At 36.3% G+C, this 15983-nt stretch overlaps 2 pseudogenes across 1 annotated transcript; both read left to right on the top strand.

The window, feature by feature from the left end:
• Positions 1-4304: 4304 nt before the first annotated feature.
• LOC143607252 (leucine aminopeptidase 2, chloroplastic-like) lies at positions 4305-5803 on the top strand (annotated as a pseudogene). Its single transcript, XR_013148925.1, has 5 exons — positions 4305-4428; positions 4908-5003; positions 5087-5164; positions 5261-5321; positions 5400-5803. The product of XR_013148925.1 is annotated as a leucine aminopeptidase 2, chloroplastic-like (transcript).
• A 1241-nt stretch (positions 5804-7044) lies between these two features.
• Positions 7045-9077, top strand: LOC143607253 (uncharacterized; annotated as a pseudogene).
• Positions 9078-15983: the final 6906 nt, after the last annotated feature.

Raw genomic sequence — 15983 nt, 5'->3', positions numbered from 1 at the left:
GCATATGGGTCCCTCTCAAGGGAGGATTGCGCGAGCAGGTATTGAACGAAGCTCACAAGACGCGGTATTCCGTACATCCTGGCGCAGACAAGATGTACCAAGATGTTAAAACGCAGTATTGGTGGCCCAATCTTAAAGGCGCCATCGCAACGTATGTCAGTAAGTGCCTGACGTGTTCGAAGGTGAAGGCTGAATACCAGAAACCATCAGGGTTGCTTTCAACAGCCAGAAATTCCCATGTGGAAGTGGGAACAAATCTCTATGGACTTCATCACCAAACTGCCAAGGACACCTGGGGGTTATGACACAATATGGGTTATTGTGGATCGGCCTAACTAAGTCAGCGCACTTCTGCCGATCAAGGAAACCGATAAGATGGAAAAGTTAGCCCGACTGTATATTCGAGAAGTAGTTTCAAAACATGGAGTCCCAGTGTCCATCATTTCTGATAGAGATAGTCGGTTCACCTCAAGATTTTGGAGATCGTTACAAGGAGCTCTAGGTACTCGCCTTGATATGAGTACAGCTTATCATCCTCAAACGGATGGGCAAAGCGAGCGAAACAATCCAGACATTGGAAGATATGCTACGCGCGTGCGCAAATCGATTTCGAAGGTAGCTGGGATACTCATCTCCCATTGGTTGAATATTTCTTACAACAACAGCTATCACACAAGCATTAAGGCTGCGCCGTTCGAAGCTTTGTATGGGCGCAAGTGTAGATCCCCACTGTGCTGGGCTGAAGTGGGTGACAAGCAAATAACTGGTCCAGAATTGATCCAAGAAACAACAGACAAGATTTTTCAGATAAGGATCGCCTTAAGACAGCGCGCGATAGACAGAAGAGCTACGCAGATGTGCGAAGGAAACCATTGGAATTTCAAGTAGGGGATAAAGTACTTTTGAAAGTCTCTCCATGGAAAGGAGTCCCCCGTTTCGGCAAGCGAGGAAAGTTGAATCCGCGCTACATTGGACCATTTGAGATCCTGGAAAGGATCGGTCCGGTTGCTTATAAACTCCGTTTACCCGCCGAACTCAGTGGAGTTCATGATACGTTTCATGTGTCCAACCTCAAAAAGTGCTTATCTGACGAAACGTTGATTTTGCCGTTGGAAGAGATTCACATCGACAAACAGCTGCACTTCGTAGAAGAACCTATAGCAGTAACCGATTGGAAAGAACAAAAGTTACGCAGGAGCAAAATCAAGTTAGTAAAGGTTCAATGGAACTCGAGGCGTGGGCCTGAGTTCACTTGGGAAAGAGAAGACCAAATGCGCAAGAAATACCCACACCTCTTCCAGAACATGGCTTTCTGCCAGCAACGTCTCCTAAAATTTCGGGACGAAATTCGTTTAACGAGGGGAGAATGTGGACCACCCGGTAAATTCCCAATCCCTTAAACTAAGTAATCACCTAATAATTAGGTGATTGTGAATATTAAGCGCGCATGATTAGTCAGCGCGTGCATTTGTTATGTGCGCCCTGCGCGATGCGCGCCATGTTAGTCAGCGCGTGCATTTGTTATGTGCGCCCTGCGCGAGCGCACCATGTTAAGAACCAGCGTGAGCATATGTTATATGCGCCATGCGTGAATGTTTTGGCTTTATGTTTTCATGTAACTTAACGTTATGTTGTCTATGGGTTGACCATCCCGCATGATGCTAAAGGCGGGTGCATCCTACATTGTTTATGCGCGTGCGGAAGGAACTAACCTCCCCGCATGGCGGGAACATTGAGAGCTAGTTTGTCTGAAGCTCCAAGATGGAATTGACTTCAACATGACTGATCACTATGTTGAAATACCAAGACCACCTGGAGAATCTACAAATGAAACTCAATATCCCTAACTGCGAGAAGGTTACGCACCTACCCGCAGCAAAGAAATGTCCTTCACCGCAGAAAGCTATGCGCACAAAGTGATGCGCACAGAACACTTAGTCTATTCTCCAGACATAAGGAGATTACTCCCGCCCAAAAGGAAACAGTAGCGTGTTTCAGAGATTTTCCACTTTTTACTGTACACTGACAAAAGTACCTGAAAAAAAAGCACACTGTAACATGAAAAGTCAACTGTCAGCCACCCTATTCTCACCAACCCCAGACCTGCAGGTCCTGTCCAAATCAAATCAAGATCTTTTATCCACTCCTCCACTTTTAAGTAAACAATAAACAATAATAATTTCCATACTTTATCATCATTACACCTAGATATGAAAGATTTCAATCCCTAAAGCAAGGGATTGTGTTCCCTTGAGTTTTGCCCTATAAATTTGTAACCTAAATATCACCCAAAACACACTTCAAAGAACTGCAAACTTGCACTAATCCTCTCCCAAGCACTCCGTTGTTTCCAGCTCCGATCCTGTTACTAGGTAAGCCGAGAATATAACCTTGAGACCTACTATCCAACCCTTATATTCTCCTATTTCTTGATCTTATATATATACTTGTTATTTAATCGTATTCTAGACCTTCGATTCCGAGGCCAACACCAGAAAACCCGAATCTCGATTAATCCCTTAACAAGAACCACAGGTGAGTCTCACAGCCCCTATTCTCGCTGTTATTCACTGTTTTTAAACTGTTTTCGGGGCGAGGGACACGTACCTAAATAATGTTTTATCACGGTATAACTTACAAGCTATGCAAGCGATTATGTGTTTAAGTTATGTTTCATGATGAGTAATGCAAACGGTTATCTAAGGTTTTGCTATGTATGTGCGCTAGAACTCGAGTAAGTGATCACTTTACCATTGGAACTCTAAGGTAGGGACTGCTGGTTTGATCCACCCACTCGTAGGGGTCGCACCTCTTTGCATGGGACGAGTGCCTAGTATGGTCATGGGGCAGTACTATGGGTTTTGAGCCCGCTCGTAGGGGTCGCGCCTCTTTGCATGGACGAGCGCCTTGTTTTCCGGCACAACGTCCGCCGCGTAACCCGCGGGACGGAATTATTATTTTAGCTCGTAGTGGCAGCGCCACTTTGCATGGACGAGCACATGTTCCTGAAACGTTCGCAGCGTAACCCGCGGGACGGTATTACTTATTTTAGCTCGTAGTGGCAGCGCCACTTTGCATGGACGGAGCACATGTTCCTGAAACGTTCGCGCGTAACCCGCGGGACGGTAATTACTTATTTTAGCTCGTAGTGGCAGCGCCACTTTGCATGGACGAGCACAGTTCCCAGAAATGTTCACGCGTAACCCGCGGAACGATTTTATCAGAATATGTTGATATAACTATGTTTTACCAAGCTTGTGCTTTAATGATGCTACCAGAATTATGTTTCAGAATGATTATGATGCAATACGATTTATCAAGTTACTAAAACTTGTGAACTCACTCAGTTTATACTGATTCAAATGTTTTTACGTGTCTTTCAGGAGATAATTAGGTACGCATGGAGTCACACTTAGAGCACCTCACGCTGAACATCTAAACTAGCTTTTTGGAAGATTTTAGTTCTATCCCTTCGATGCGCGTGGTTGTTTCCCGCCGCGCATGGGGATATGGCGTGGAAATCTTCAACAGTTTTTATACTTAGATGTTCTTATGTAATTTTTAAACAAGTTAATGTATTTGTATTAAACTTTTCATGCGCAATGAAAATCTTACTTTGAATGTTTGCAATGGCCCGTGTTTAAGTATCAATTCCCACTCGCGCGCGCCCGGCTGTTTCCGCCGCTCAGGGCCGGGTGTGACATGGCACCCGCATTCTTTAGCCCGAAAGGCATCATTTTATAACAGAAAGTGCCTTGATCGGTCCGGAATGCTGTTTTGTCCTCGTCACATGCCGCCATGCGGATTTGGTGATAACCTTTGTAGGCATCGAGAAAACATTTGAATTTAAACGGGGCAACAACGTCTACCTTGAGATCAATTTCAGGACGGATAACAATCTTTTGGGCAAGCTTTGTTTAGATCCTTAAAATCGATGCACATCCGCCACGTTCCGTTGCTCTTTGGAACAATGACCGGATTTGCCACCCACGTTTGATACTTGATTTCCCGGATTATCCCGGCGTGAAAATATTGGACACCGAACAATGTAAAGAATTGAAGATGGGTTCTTATCTTGGTGTGGCTGCTGCTTCTGCAAATCCTCCTAAATTTATTCATTTATGTTATAAACCAACAAGTGGGACCGTTAAAAAGAAGTTGGCTTTGGTAGGGAAGGGACTCACTTTTGATAGGTAGTAATTCTATTTCTTTTCCTAGTAAATCAGTACCCTTGGTATCATCATTAGTTAGTGTAAGAGAAATTGCTTTCGGCATGTAATATTTATCTTCTTTGCTTGCAGTGGTGGCTACAACATTAAAACAGGGCCAGGTTGCTCCATAGAGCTTATGAAATTTGATATGGGAGGCTCAGCTGCAGTTTTGGGTGCTGCGAAAGCTCTTGGTCAAATTAAACCGCCCGGTGTAGAGGTAAACTTTTTTTTTTTTTGAATAACATTTCTGTTTTCAAATGATTTTCTAGTTATTTACATTAACGTAAAACAACCACCACTATAAAATACAGTTATAGTGAACTACTAATAACAAAAAAAGGGGAAGATTGTGAAACAATATAATAGCAACAATCCAAAAGATAAAGACATCAGAGACCCAAGATAAAATGCAATGGTCGCCAAAGTTTAAAGGGAAAATTAAGCCCCTAAGAGAAAGCGTGGTCCAAACTGCACCCTCCCCCAAACGTCATTTGTTGTTAACCTTAATCCTCCGTCTCCAGAACTCCTATTAATATTCTAAGAAATATGCAAGTCTCTTAAATACTGCCCAATCCACTCATCTCAAATGAGTTTGGGTGTATCTCTACTCCTCTTCCCCTCAACAGTAATATATGAACATTTAAAAATTTATTGAAGGTGAAGAGTGATTTATAGCATACATGTACTCGATTGCAGGTTCATTTTATTGTGGCAGCTTGTGAAAACATGATAAGTGGAACAGGAATGAGGCCTGGGGATATAGTGACAGCCTCAAATGGAAAGACGATTGAGGTGCTTCCCTTGTTTATGTTTGCAATCCATTAAATATTCATTAATGAAGAACTTTATATAATCAATGTTAATATTTGTTTTAGGTAAACAACACTGATGCTGAAGGAAGGCTTACACTTGCGGATGCATTAGTATATGCTTGTAACCAAGGTGTGGACAAGGTATAATTTATTATTTGTTTTTTTATTATTTTTATTTGTTATTCATATATCTTTTTGATATTTTCGTTAACTTGTCTCGATGACATTTTGTTGCAGATAGTTGATTTGGCGACGCTGACTGGGGCATGCATAATTGCTCTTGGGCCGTCCATTGCAGGTACGTACAATAAATAAATTATTATTATTATCATTATTTATTGATGGTATATATTGATGTTGAACACTGCTAAAACAGGAGTTTTCTCACCGAGTGAAGAGCTGGCAAAGGAGGTGGTTGCAGCCTCGAAATCTGCTGGAGAAAAGCTTTGGAGGATGCCAATGGAGGAGAGTTACTGGGAAAAGATGAAATCAGGTGTGGGCGGATATGGCGAATAGCGGAGGCAGGCAGGGCGACTCTATTCTTGCAGCTCTTTTCTTACAGCAGTTTGCTGATGAGAAAGTACAGTGGTTGCATATTGACATGGCGGGTCCCGTCTGGAACGATAAGAAGAAATCTGCAACAGGGTTTGCTGTTCCTACTTTGGTCGAATGGGTGGTGTCCAACTCTTCGTGTTGAAGGAAATAAGAAAGTGTCAATGAAGGAAATAAAAAACGTTTATTTGTGTTTTTCTCACTTGAGAAAGATTTGCTATTTGCAGGTGGTTTTGATGGATGTTATTTTTATAAGTTTTTTGATGTCTTAAATCTATTTAAACAAAGTTTAGGTCTTGGCCAGCTGGACACTACATCTTGTTGCAATACCAAAATAAATTCTATTGCATATGGTTCTTTGGGGGTAAGTGGTCTCAAGGGATTTAAAACTAGTAAAACTAGTAATAATGTTATTGAATTTAGTACAATTTAAGTTGGTCTCCTCATAAGTAGTTTAGTTTTGTTGTTTATAAATTTAGGATCACGTGTTAACAAACAAGCCAGTTTAAACACTACATTTACCTTGTTGTAACTTGCAATCAACAACTTGTAGATTGAGGCCATGGTACATGTTGAAACTCTTTACTAGTTTATGAAGATTACCAGGTTCCTCATCCTATTCTTATAAAACATCACAACCGATCAAACAATTTAAGCCAAAGCAAGTTGATCAGTCTAAGATTATGTTGTTCAGTTTTGAGGGTTTGGTGGTTTATGTATTATATTTATGAGTTTTTCATTCAAATATTTTATTACTAAAGAAAAAAATAATGTTAAACTGTTAAACCATTAAGGCTATGCGTACTGGGGTGTCAAAACAGGCGATAAGGGGCTACAAACTTTTGGAACACCACCCCTCAGGCGATAAGTTGGGGGGGGGAGAGTATTTGTCGCATGTGCATGTTTGAAAATTATTATTATATTCTTTTGTGTGTGTGTGTATATATATATGTTGGGCTACAACAGAACTACACCCTTAAAACAAAAACTCACTATTTTCTGACTGGGCGCCACATGGCACAAAACGCCACATTTTGTACTACGCATAGCCTAAGACCAGCCATTTTGGGTGACACGTCCAACAAGGCCTTGGCTTGTAATTTTCTTCCAAAGCGGTCGAATTGAATGGGCCTCTTGGTTCATCTGATAAGTGAAATTGAGTCACATAGTATGGTCCAACTTAACGACCCAAATGAAATGGTTTTAAGAAAACTTTACTTTTATTATTTTCAAAAAGTTCACACCTTAATTAGTAAAAATAAATCATCTACACTTGAATTTGTATTTTCATGGGTAATACTGTCTAATTCATATTTATCAAAACATAAATCTTTTTTTTTAACAACTAAACAAAACTTTAATCATGGAATTTATATTCCAAGGGCTAATGGAAATAGTACAAGGGGTTGATTTGTATTGATAGAGAGAGTGTGTGTATTGATAGATCAAGTTAACATTACAAGGTGGAGATGAACGACCGTCTTTCTCAACCAGGAGGCCCTGGACTCTCCGGCAATCTCGTCGATTCTGAGGTTATAACTCTAACATAATAATAATAATAATAATTTAATTCATGTTTCTCTATATATTGGAGTATTATTGATTTAGGATGTGACTGTGAATGATTTATATAAACTTGTATTTTTTCTTGTTGAAAAACTCAAGTTTGTACTAGTTTTTAAATTGGAATTAAAATAAATGATTATTTGACTAATTTCGAATCAAATTCCTTCAAACTCGAATCGAATTGGCTATTTTGAATCGAATCGAATTTGTTGAATCTATTTCGAGTTTGAATTGAATTCAAAATTCGAATAATTCGATTCAAGTAATTATAATATTATTCGTTGAACAACCCTACTTGCGTGTGCAAATCTTGCTTATTTGACCAATTTGCTGCTTTTGACTCCTTACTTACGTATCTTGTATTTACAACATGCCCCTCATAGCTAATTACAGTGCACCTCGCGCTCTTTTAGCGCTAATACCATGACTCTCTACCAGAAAAGCTTTTGGCGAAAGCTGTGATAGTATTATAATAACTAGTATGTTGAGGTAGATTATCATTGCTGTTCTATGGAGTGAATGTGAACCTTGTTGCTATGATTATGCTCATCGATCTTTACATACTAAGTTAGACATAAACATTCGTTGTGTCTGTGGGTATCGGTCAGTTTCTTCTGTTTTGGTCAAAATTGTAGAATCTTGAGCAGTTAAAGGTCCATTGACCTATTTGTACACACCTCTATCTATTGCAGTGGAACTAAACTCTGTATTTGTAATTCAACTTTCCATGTTAAATGAGATCTTTTGTCTTATAACTTTCTAATGTCAAACTAAAATGCCATGATCCTAATTCCTAACCACATTTGGGAGTTTGGAAATTGACTTGGAGTGACATTTCTGAAAAGTTTGTTTTCTGCAGGGGTTTCCGAGGTCTGACATTGACATTCCAGTCGTTCGAGCTGACCGACATAGACTTGCAGGTTCTTAGTTTACTTATCATTGAAATACAATAATCGTAGGTTACTTTTTTAAGCTTTATGATTATTTGACTCGGTTATGTAGAACTCAAAGCAATTCTTTTTTCACTTATGCCAAGCCTATTTCACATGCTTTTGAGTTTCCTTTTTCTAATTCCAATTTCAAAAACTTAATTGCATTGTCATTGATTCCTAATTTGTATTAGCTGCTACATCATTACTTCCATTGAACTTCTATACAGCACTAAGGAATGACCACAAGGATATCACAGAGAAAATAAGCCAAATATTGAACTTCTCCATTCACAAAAGCTTCCTTCTAAATCTTCAACCACTTTGGACTCAGGTCAGCATCGTTAAACATAGTAGTTTAAACGAGCCGAGCCACTTGCTCGCTCGAGCTTAAATTGGATTGCAGTTTCATCGTTACAAGGTGTGTTTCAGGTTCCAGTAGCCAAGGTATGGTGGGTATAAGTTCATCAACGAGTGTGATGGATGTGAATGTGAGCAGGCCATTTGCAATGGTGGATGAAATAAGTGAGGAATCACCAGCAGCAGAAGATGGTTTACAACTTGGAGATCAAATCGTGAAATTTGGGAAAGTTGAGTATGGTGATAATTTGCTACCAAAGCTTGCATCTGAAGCACAAATGAATCAAGGGCTTCCTGTTCCTATGGTAGTTATGAGGCAGGGGGCTTTGATTAACCTTGCTGTCACGCCTAGAACATGGCGAGGCCGTGGCTTGCTCGGGTATATTTTACTAATATGAGCATTTTAATAAACTTTAGGTTACCTTTGACTCATTTGACCAGTTCACTAATCCATATACTCGTGTTTGCAGATGTAACTTCCGGATCCTGTAACGTGTTCTTACAATCTTGTTAAAGACATAATGGATGTTTTCATATAGTTGCGTATACTGTTTTCGTTGGTCCGTCAATGTTAAACTGTTTCTAGACTTTAGTGCCTCTAGTGCATTAATTGCTTGCTGCAATATCATTGTTCACTACAATATCTAGTTCAATTTTCCATTTTTTTTAATAGAGTTCAGTTCCTAAAATGGTTTTATAATGTTAGTTTCTTAAATTGATTCCTGAAAAAAGTTTACATATCTCACTCTTTTAGCTAGTGCTTTAAATTTATACTTATTCAGGTTTAGGTGCTATCAAACTTTGAAGAACATGTTATATTTTCTATTCTGTGCACTACATTGTTCAGTTACTAGTTTCGGATGCCGTAAGTTACATTTTAAGAATGTCTTTCTTGGTCGGACCAAGCCAACTATTTCATCTTATACTAAACGTGTTTGTGGTTATGTTTAACCGTGTGTTTATTATCGTGTTGAAAATCTACACCCTAACAATATCATAACACAAGGAAAGTGAATTTCCTAAGCAGTATTAATGAAAAAACAAACAACATATTAAAAAGGGTTTCGAGGTTAAAGACCATAATACACAATTCAAGGCCGAAAGCTAGAATGTACATTTTTTTAAGAGACCAAGAGCGCGAAGAGGAACTAGAGATGCTTACAAAGATGTAGCGTGAGATCTGAATGTTCCAACAACTTTTCAGTTGCATATTTGAGTGATTGAGGATGAGATATAAGCTTTTTTAACACTATAGGGAGAAAATCAACTTTCAGTCATTTTCTTCTCTCTCTTACATGTCAGATTAGATTACTATATTTGTATCGACTTTTCTCAATAATGAATTTAAAGAGGAGCTAGATCCAAACAAAAAAACCGGTTCCAGAACCTAACTGGTGGAACCGAACCGGAACCGGTTCCAGTTCCAACCCGGTTGGAACAATACCCGGTTTGGGTATTTTTGTACCCGAAAATCGTACCCGGTTCTCCTATTTGTATGTCAGTACCAGTTCCAACCCGGTTCCTACCCGGTTCTTAATTGGAACCGGTTCGGTTCGTACCCGGAAAAACCGGTTCCGACGGGTTTTTTTTGAAGGGTCAAACAAAAGTCAAACTAGCCGTTGGAACCGGTTCCAACGGTAATATAGCCCTTGGAACCGGTTTTTTAGACACCAATTAGCTGTTGGAACCGGTTCCAACGGTAATATAGCCGTTGGAACCGGTTTTTGAGACAATAGATCCGTTGGAATCGGTTCCAAAGGTAATATAGCCGTTGGAACCGGTTTTTGATGCCCAAACCTATATATAACTTGTTTCCATTACTTGTTTCACCACCAAACTCAAAAACAAACTAAAATACTACTCCTTTAGCAAACCCGTTCCTTTACCCGACCATCCAATTAAATATTATTATGGCACCCATCAAAAAAACTAACAACAAGGCTAAGAAGAGTGTTTTTGTTGCCCCCGTTCCTGTTACGGAGGACCCAAGGGTTGTTACGGTAGTCAACCATAACCGCAACCAAGACATATGGAAGAATTGGGATTTGATTGTGGATGACGAAGGTTATCAAAAGGCTCGTTGCAAACTATGTGGTTCAATATTAAAGCACGATTCCAACTCTACTTTGAGAAAGCACATCGAGAAGTCATATTGCAAGGCGTTGAAAGGGATTGGCGCGACCGATCAAATTGACTTGGGTAAAGATGGTACACTATTTCGTTACAACACGACTCAAGTTCAAGATAGAATGGCAACGTGCCAACTCATGTGAGTCGGTCATGAGACACAAATCGTAATGAACCCAAACATCGGGGCATCTTGTTGTTTCGATCACCATAACAACGTCATCATTGGTTGCCATTTGTTGTCGGTTTAAGGTTAATTGTGGTTTGGAGTGTGTTTTATAGTTTTGGAAGTGGTTTAACAAGTAAACAAACAAACCTTGTTATTCATAGTAAGAAAATAACCTATTTATAGTTAAAAAACCGGTTCCAACGGTCAAAAACGGCTATATAGCCGTTGGAACCGGTTCCTAACGGCTCTAATTTTTAAATTTCAAAAAAAACCGGTGGAACCGGTTTTTACGTAAAAACCGGTTCCGGTTCATACCCTACCCGGTTCTTAAAAGTTCGCATATCTGGGCATCGGTTCGGGTCGGGAACCGAACCGGTTCTTGATTGGAACCGGTGCCATTTTACAACCCGGTGTAAAAAAACCGGTTTGGAACCGGTTCGGGTTTTCCATTTGAACCCGATTTGTGCACCTCTAAAGAGGAGCTAGATCCAAACAAAACGAAGAATGAGAACAAATCGAAACAATAAACAATTGATTCATAAAAATAAAACGAGAATATAGTGAAAATAAACATATTTTGAACAATCAAACGATAATGATAAACGAAATACAAATCATTCAGGAATTGAAATACATCACAAACAAACATCGATATAATGTATGTGTCATCATTAACATTGTAAGTAGAGGTGGCAATGTAGGGCTGTTCACGAACCGAACCGTATGCGGGCATGCTCATACTTGGTTTGGTTTGAAAGCGAGCCGAACCGAGCAGATTGAATTTAAGGAAATGAGCGATATCTTTATGCTTGAACTTGATTTGGTTTTGAAACCGAGCGGCTTGGTTCGGTTTGGTTTTGTTTGATTTCGTACAAAGTTTCCAATTTTAAATTTCTAAAACTTTAAAATATCATTAACTCAAGACTTTTAACTCTACATTGTTTAAACTTTCACCTTTAAAATGCATCAAACTCAAAGTTATCAATAAAACATATATAAAAAGAGCGACTATACTTTAACTTTGAACTTTGAATTCAACACAAAATAAGGAAATTGTAAAAACTTTAAAAAATATAGTATACTTTTAAAATTATACATAAAGTTTATATATAAAACTAATAAATAAAAAAAATTCGAGCAAAACGAACCAAACCAAACCGAGCGAGGCTTTGCTCGTGCTTGGATTGTTTTTAAACCAAACCGAGCCGAACGGCTCACTTCCAAACCGATCCGAAATCGAACGAACATTTTTCAAGCAATTTTCGAGCGAACGACGAACGAGCGGCGAACAGTTTGGACAGCCCCAGACAATGTGAGTGGGTTGGGTTGGATTTGGGTGATGGGTTAGAATGTATATGGGTCAGCATGGGTATGGGTCATGATGGATTTTTAAATAGAGGGTTAGGATAGATATGAGTCAAGATGGACAAAACTAACCCATCTTGACCCAAGTGAAGGTTGAAATACAAACGGTTTTCAAAACCCTCAAAAAAATATTCAAAAAAACTATTAAAAAAATAATAATTCAAATATAAATAGAAAACGTAAAATGTAAAATAACTAAAATGTTTCCCCCGCCATCCTCGTTCATTAAAAAAAACCATTTTGTACCGGTTCAGGTTCGAGTTTTTCGGGGTTTTTTTTTCGGTTTGGTTTTGTTTTTTTTTCATTTCGGTCGGTTTCGGTATCTGCTCGGTTTCGATTTCTCGATTTTTTCGGCTTCAGTGTTGTTTTGTTTTAGTCAGTTTTTTCGGTTTCGTTTCGATTCATTTTGTTTTATTTTGGTCGGCTACATTTCAGTTTTTTTGTTTCGTTTTGGTAAGCTTTTTGATTGCATTTCTCTTTTTTTTGTTTCGTTTTGGTCAGCTTTTCGGTTTCATATCGGCTTTTTTTTGTATCATTTTTCTATTTCGGTTCAGTTTCATTTCAGTTTTTTTATTTCGTTTTGGTCGGTTGAGTGTTTTTGATTCGTTTTGGTCCGGTTTTAAATTCATTTAGCTTTTTTATGTTTCCTTTTGGTCAGTTTTTTAGTTTCAATTCAGTTTTTTGTTTCGTTTTGGTCGTTTTTCTATTTCGGTTCAGTTTCGTTTCGGTTTCATTTCGATTTTTTTTTTCGTTTCGGTCGTTTTTCTATTTCGGTTCAGTTTCGTTTCGGTTTCATATCGATTTTTTTTGTTTCGTTTTGGTCATTTTTCTATTTTGATTGTTTCGGTTTGGTCGATTCGGTGTTTTAGTTTAGTTTTGGTTAGCTTTTCGGTTGCATTTCGTTTTTTTTTGTTTCGTTTTGGTCAGTTTTCGGTTTCATTTCGGTTTTTTTTTGTTTCGTTTTGGTCGTTTTTCTATTCTGGTTCAGTTTCGTTTTTGATTTTAGTTTCGTTTTGATCGTTTTTTGGGTTTTGGATGGGTTTTGTTTCGCACGTGATAGTTTGAGTATTTTGAATTAGATAAATTTTGGATAACTTGGGTATTTTGTTTTGACCCATTTTAACCTATAAATAAAACTCACTTGTATATTTTCGAAAAACCATGACCTTCTTGAAGAATTTTTATTATCCATCATAACCTATTTTATTTATAAAATTTATCCATCTTAACCCAAAACAATCCATTTGAGTTGGGTTTGTCCCCCTTAGCTAGGTAGTAGTTAATAATGCAAACAAATAAATTATAATTCTTAATGCCTGTAGTGGGATCACCGATGCTTACACAGTTACACTATACTAAGAATGTTGAATGCATATTATGCAGTGTGTATCAATAGTTAAAACATAGCGACATATGCATCTTATACAACAATGATACAATAAAATTATAATCAGTAAGACAAAATAAATATAGTGTAATCATCAATGCATACACTATACTAAGAATGCACATGCATATAACGTACGTATTCAATAATGATCAAAAGTAGTTAAGTATCATCGATAACATGTGTATGATTTTGGATACATGTCTTCCTAACGTAAATCATAAAGGTTCGGTTATACTTCCGAGCACACATGCATAATGGAGACGACATTATCAAAGTAATGTCACGTCATTGGTGTGAAGAATGTTTTTGATATAAGGAAAATTCAAAGAAACATTATCCATGTTGATAGCTTATAAGAGATTCATGGGAATCAAATATTCTTACGAATCTTAAGTTATGTTATTTGTGAGTTTGAACATGCAATTAAGTACATCTTTAAATACTATTAAAACAATACAATATGGACACATGACATTCTTCTAGGCTATCCACATGTGCAATCCAGTCATCATGTTTTCATTCTCATGTGCTCTAATATTATGCCACGTGTCATCAAACCTTTTTTTAATAAATCAAAAATTAGTTGCGTGAACTGGGATTCAAACCTGGGCTTTGAGCGAGATGAAAGTCTTAATACATAGCACACAAACCATCCAACTAAGCTATCTTGATATCATTAAGAATGAAAAATATATCCTATATATTAAAAATCACATTGTATTGGAAGTGGACAATGGAAATTAACTCAAAAATGGAAATAAATCATATGTATATTTGAGTTAATAATTCTTAATTTTTTACCCTAAACATATTTTTCTCTCTTTCTCTATTAGCCGGATCTCTTTACACCATCTAATATATTCCGGCTACTCTATATCTAGATTTGTATTAATCGTTTTCCGGTAAGTTTATATTTTATAATAAACTTCTGATTGTTGATATATGTATTTTTTTCCGGTTATAGTTTCCTCTAACCTTTTTATCTTTATTTTCATTGTCAACTGATTTTATTAAAATCATTTTAAGTTGTAAATCAAAAACGGTGATGAAGCTAATATGTGGACGTATTTACATTTTTCCGGTTATGTGTTATACCTATAACAATGGTTGTTTTATACTTATTTGAAGTTTTATATTTTTCTTTCCTCTCAAATATTCCGACTAATCTAGATCTAGATTTGTATTAATCGTTTTCCGGTAAGTTTATATTTTATAAAAAATTTCCGATTGTTGATATATATATTTTCAGCAACATTATATTTTCTTCCGGTTATTATTTCCTCTAACATTTTTATCTTTATTTTCATTGTTAACTGATTTTATTAAAATCAGTTTAGGTTGTAAATCAAAAACGGCGATGAAGCTAATATGTGGACGTATTTACATTTTTTCGGTAAGTTTTCCCGTTAAATTTTTCCGGTAAGTTTTTCCGTTAAGTTTTTCCGGTTATTTGTTATTCCTATAACAATGGTTGTTTTATATTTATTTGTCGTTTTATATTTTTCTTTCCTGTATTTTTGTTTTACATGTTCTTTTCTAGGTTCTAAATAAAAAATCACCTTCATCCATGGAAAATATCATTTTTTCGTTATTCCGGTAAGACACATTTAAATTATCCGATTATAAATTATAATTATAATATTTCATAATATCAATGTTATAACACAAATATGTTATTTTTCAAATTGGCCCAACTTTTTATTGTTTGTTTTTCCAGTTCTGAAAATTTTATGTTATTTTTCCGTCCAAATTTTTATTTTTTTCTTTACTAAATATTAAGAATCATAAATTCCGTCCAACGGCCAGTTTTGTTTCAATACTGTTTAATGTTTTATTGGGTTATGATCTTTAATTTTTAATTTAATATTCCTGAAATATTAATTATAAAATTACCAATTTTTTATTAACATTTAGTAAATTATAAATATACTAACCTTACTAAACTAAATTATAATATTGATGTTTAAGATACATATTAAATTATAATATTCATCTTCCAAATAAAATTTATTATAGAATTTTATACAAATATTAATGGTGATAACTGATTCCATTATTAGTTGACTTTTTGACTATAATTTGAAATTCAAATTCAAATTATTACGTACTATATTTAAAGTTTTGACTAAAAAAACTATAATTAAGGAAATAATTTATGTTTTTATATAATATTAAATAAAATTATATAATAGTATATAATCATAGATTCTAAATATACTTTGTTTTATGATCGATCTTTTATTTTTCCAAATATATTATATTCCATATTTTCTAAAAATATTAATCTTTTATTTTAAACTAATCTTTTATTTTTCACTAATTTGAAATTCAAATATATTATAATGTTTGACTATAAAAACGATAATTAAGGAGAGAGTTTAATGTTTATATATTATTCTTATTATTATTTCATTTTTAAATTAAGCAACTTATTATTGTCTTTGTTAACTGATTTTGATTAACCTTAAAGATAGTAAACCATTATAAATATACATTTTCAAT

The sequence above is a fragment of the Bidens hawaiensis genome, unplaced genomic scaffold (genome assembly GCF_021521415.1).
Source record: "Bidens hawaiensis isolate Kalapana, Puna unplaced genomic scaffold, B.hawaiensis_p1.1 tig00080563_1, whole genome shotgun sequence".
NCBI classification, from domain to species: Eukaryota; Viridiplantae; Streptophyta; class Magnoliopsida; order Asterales; family Asteraceae; genus Bidens; species Bidens hawaiensis.
Note: the sequence above shows the minus strand (reverse complement) of the source record. Positions and strands in the feature narration are given on the sequence as shown.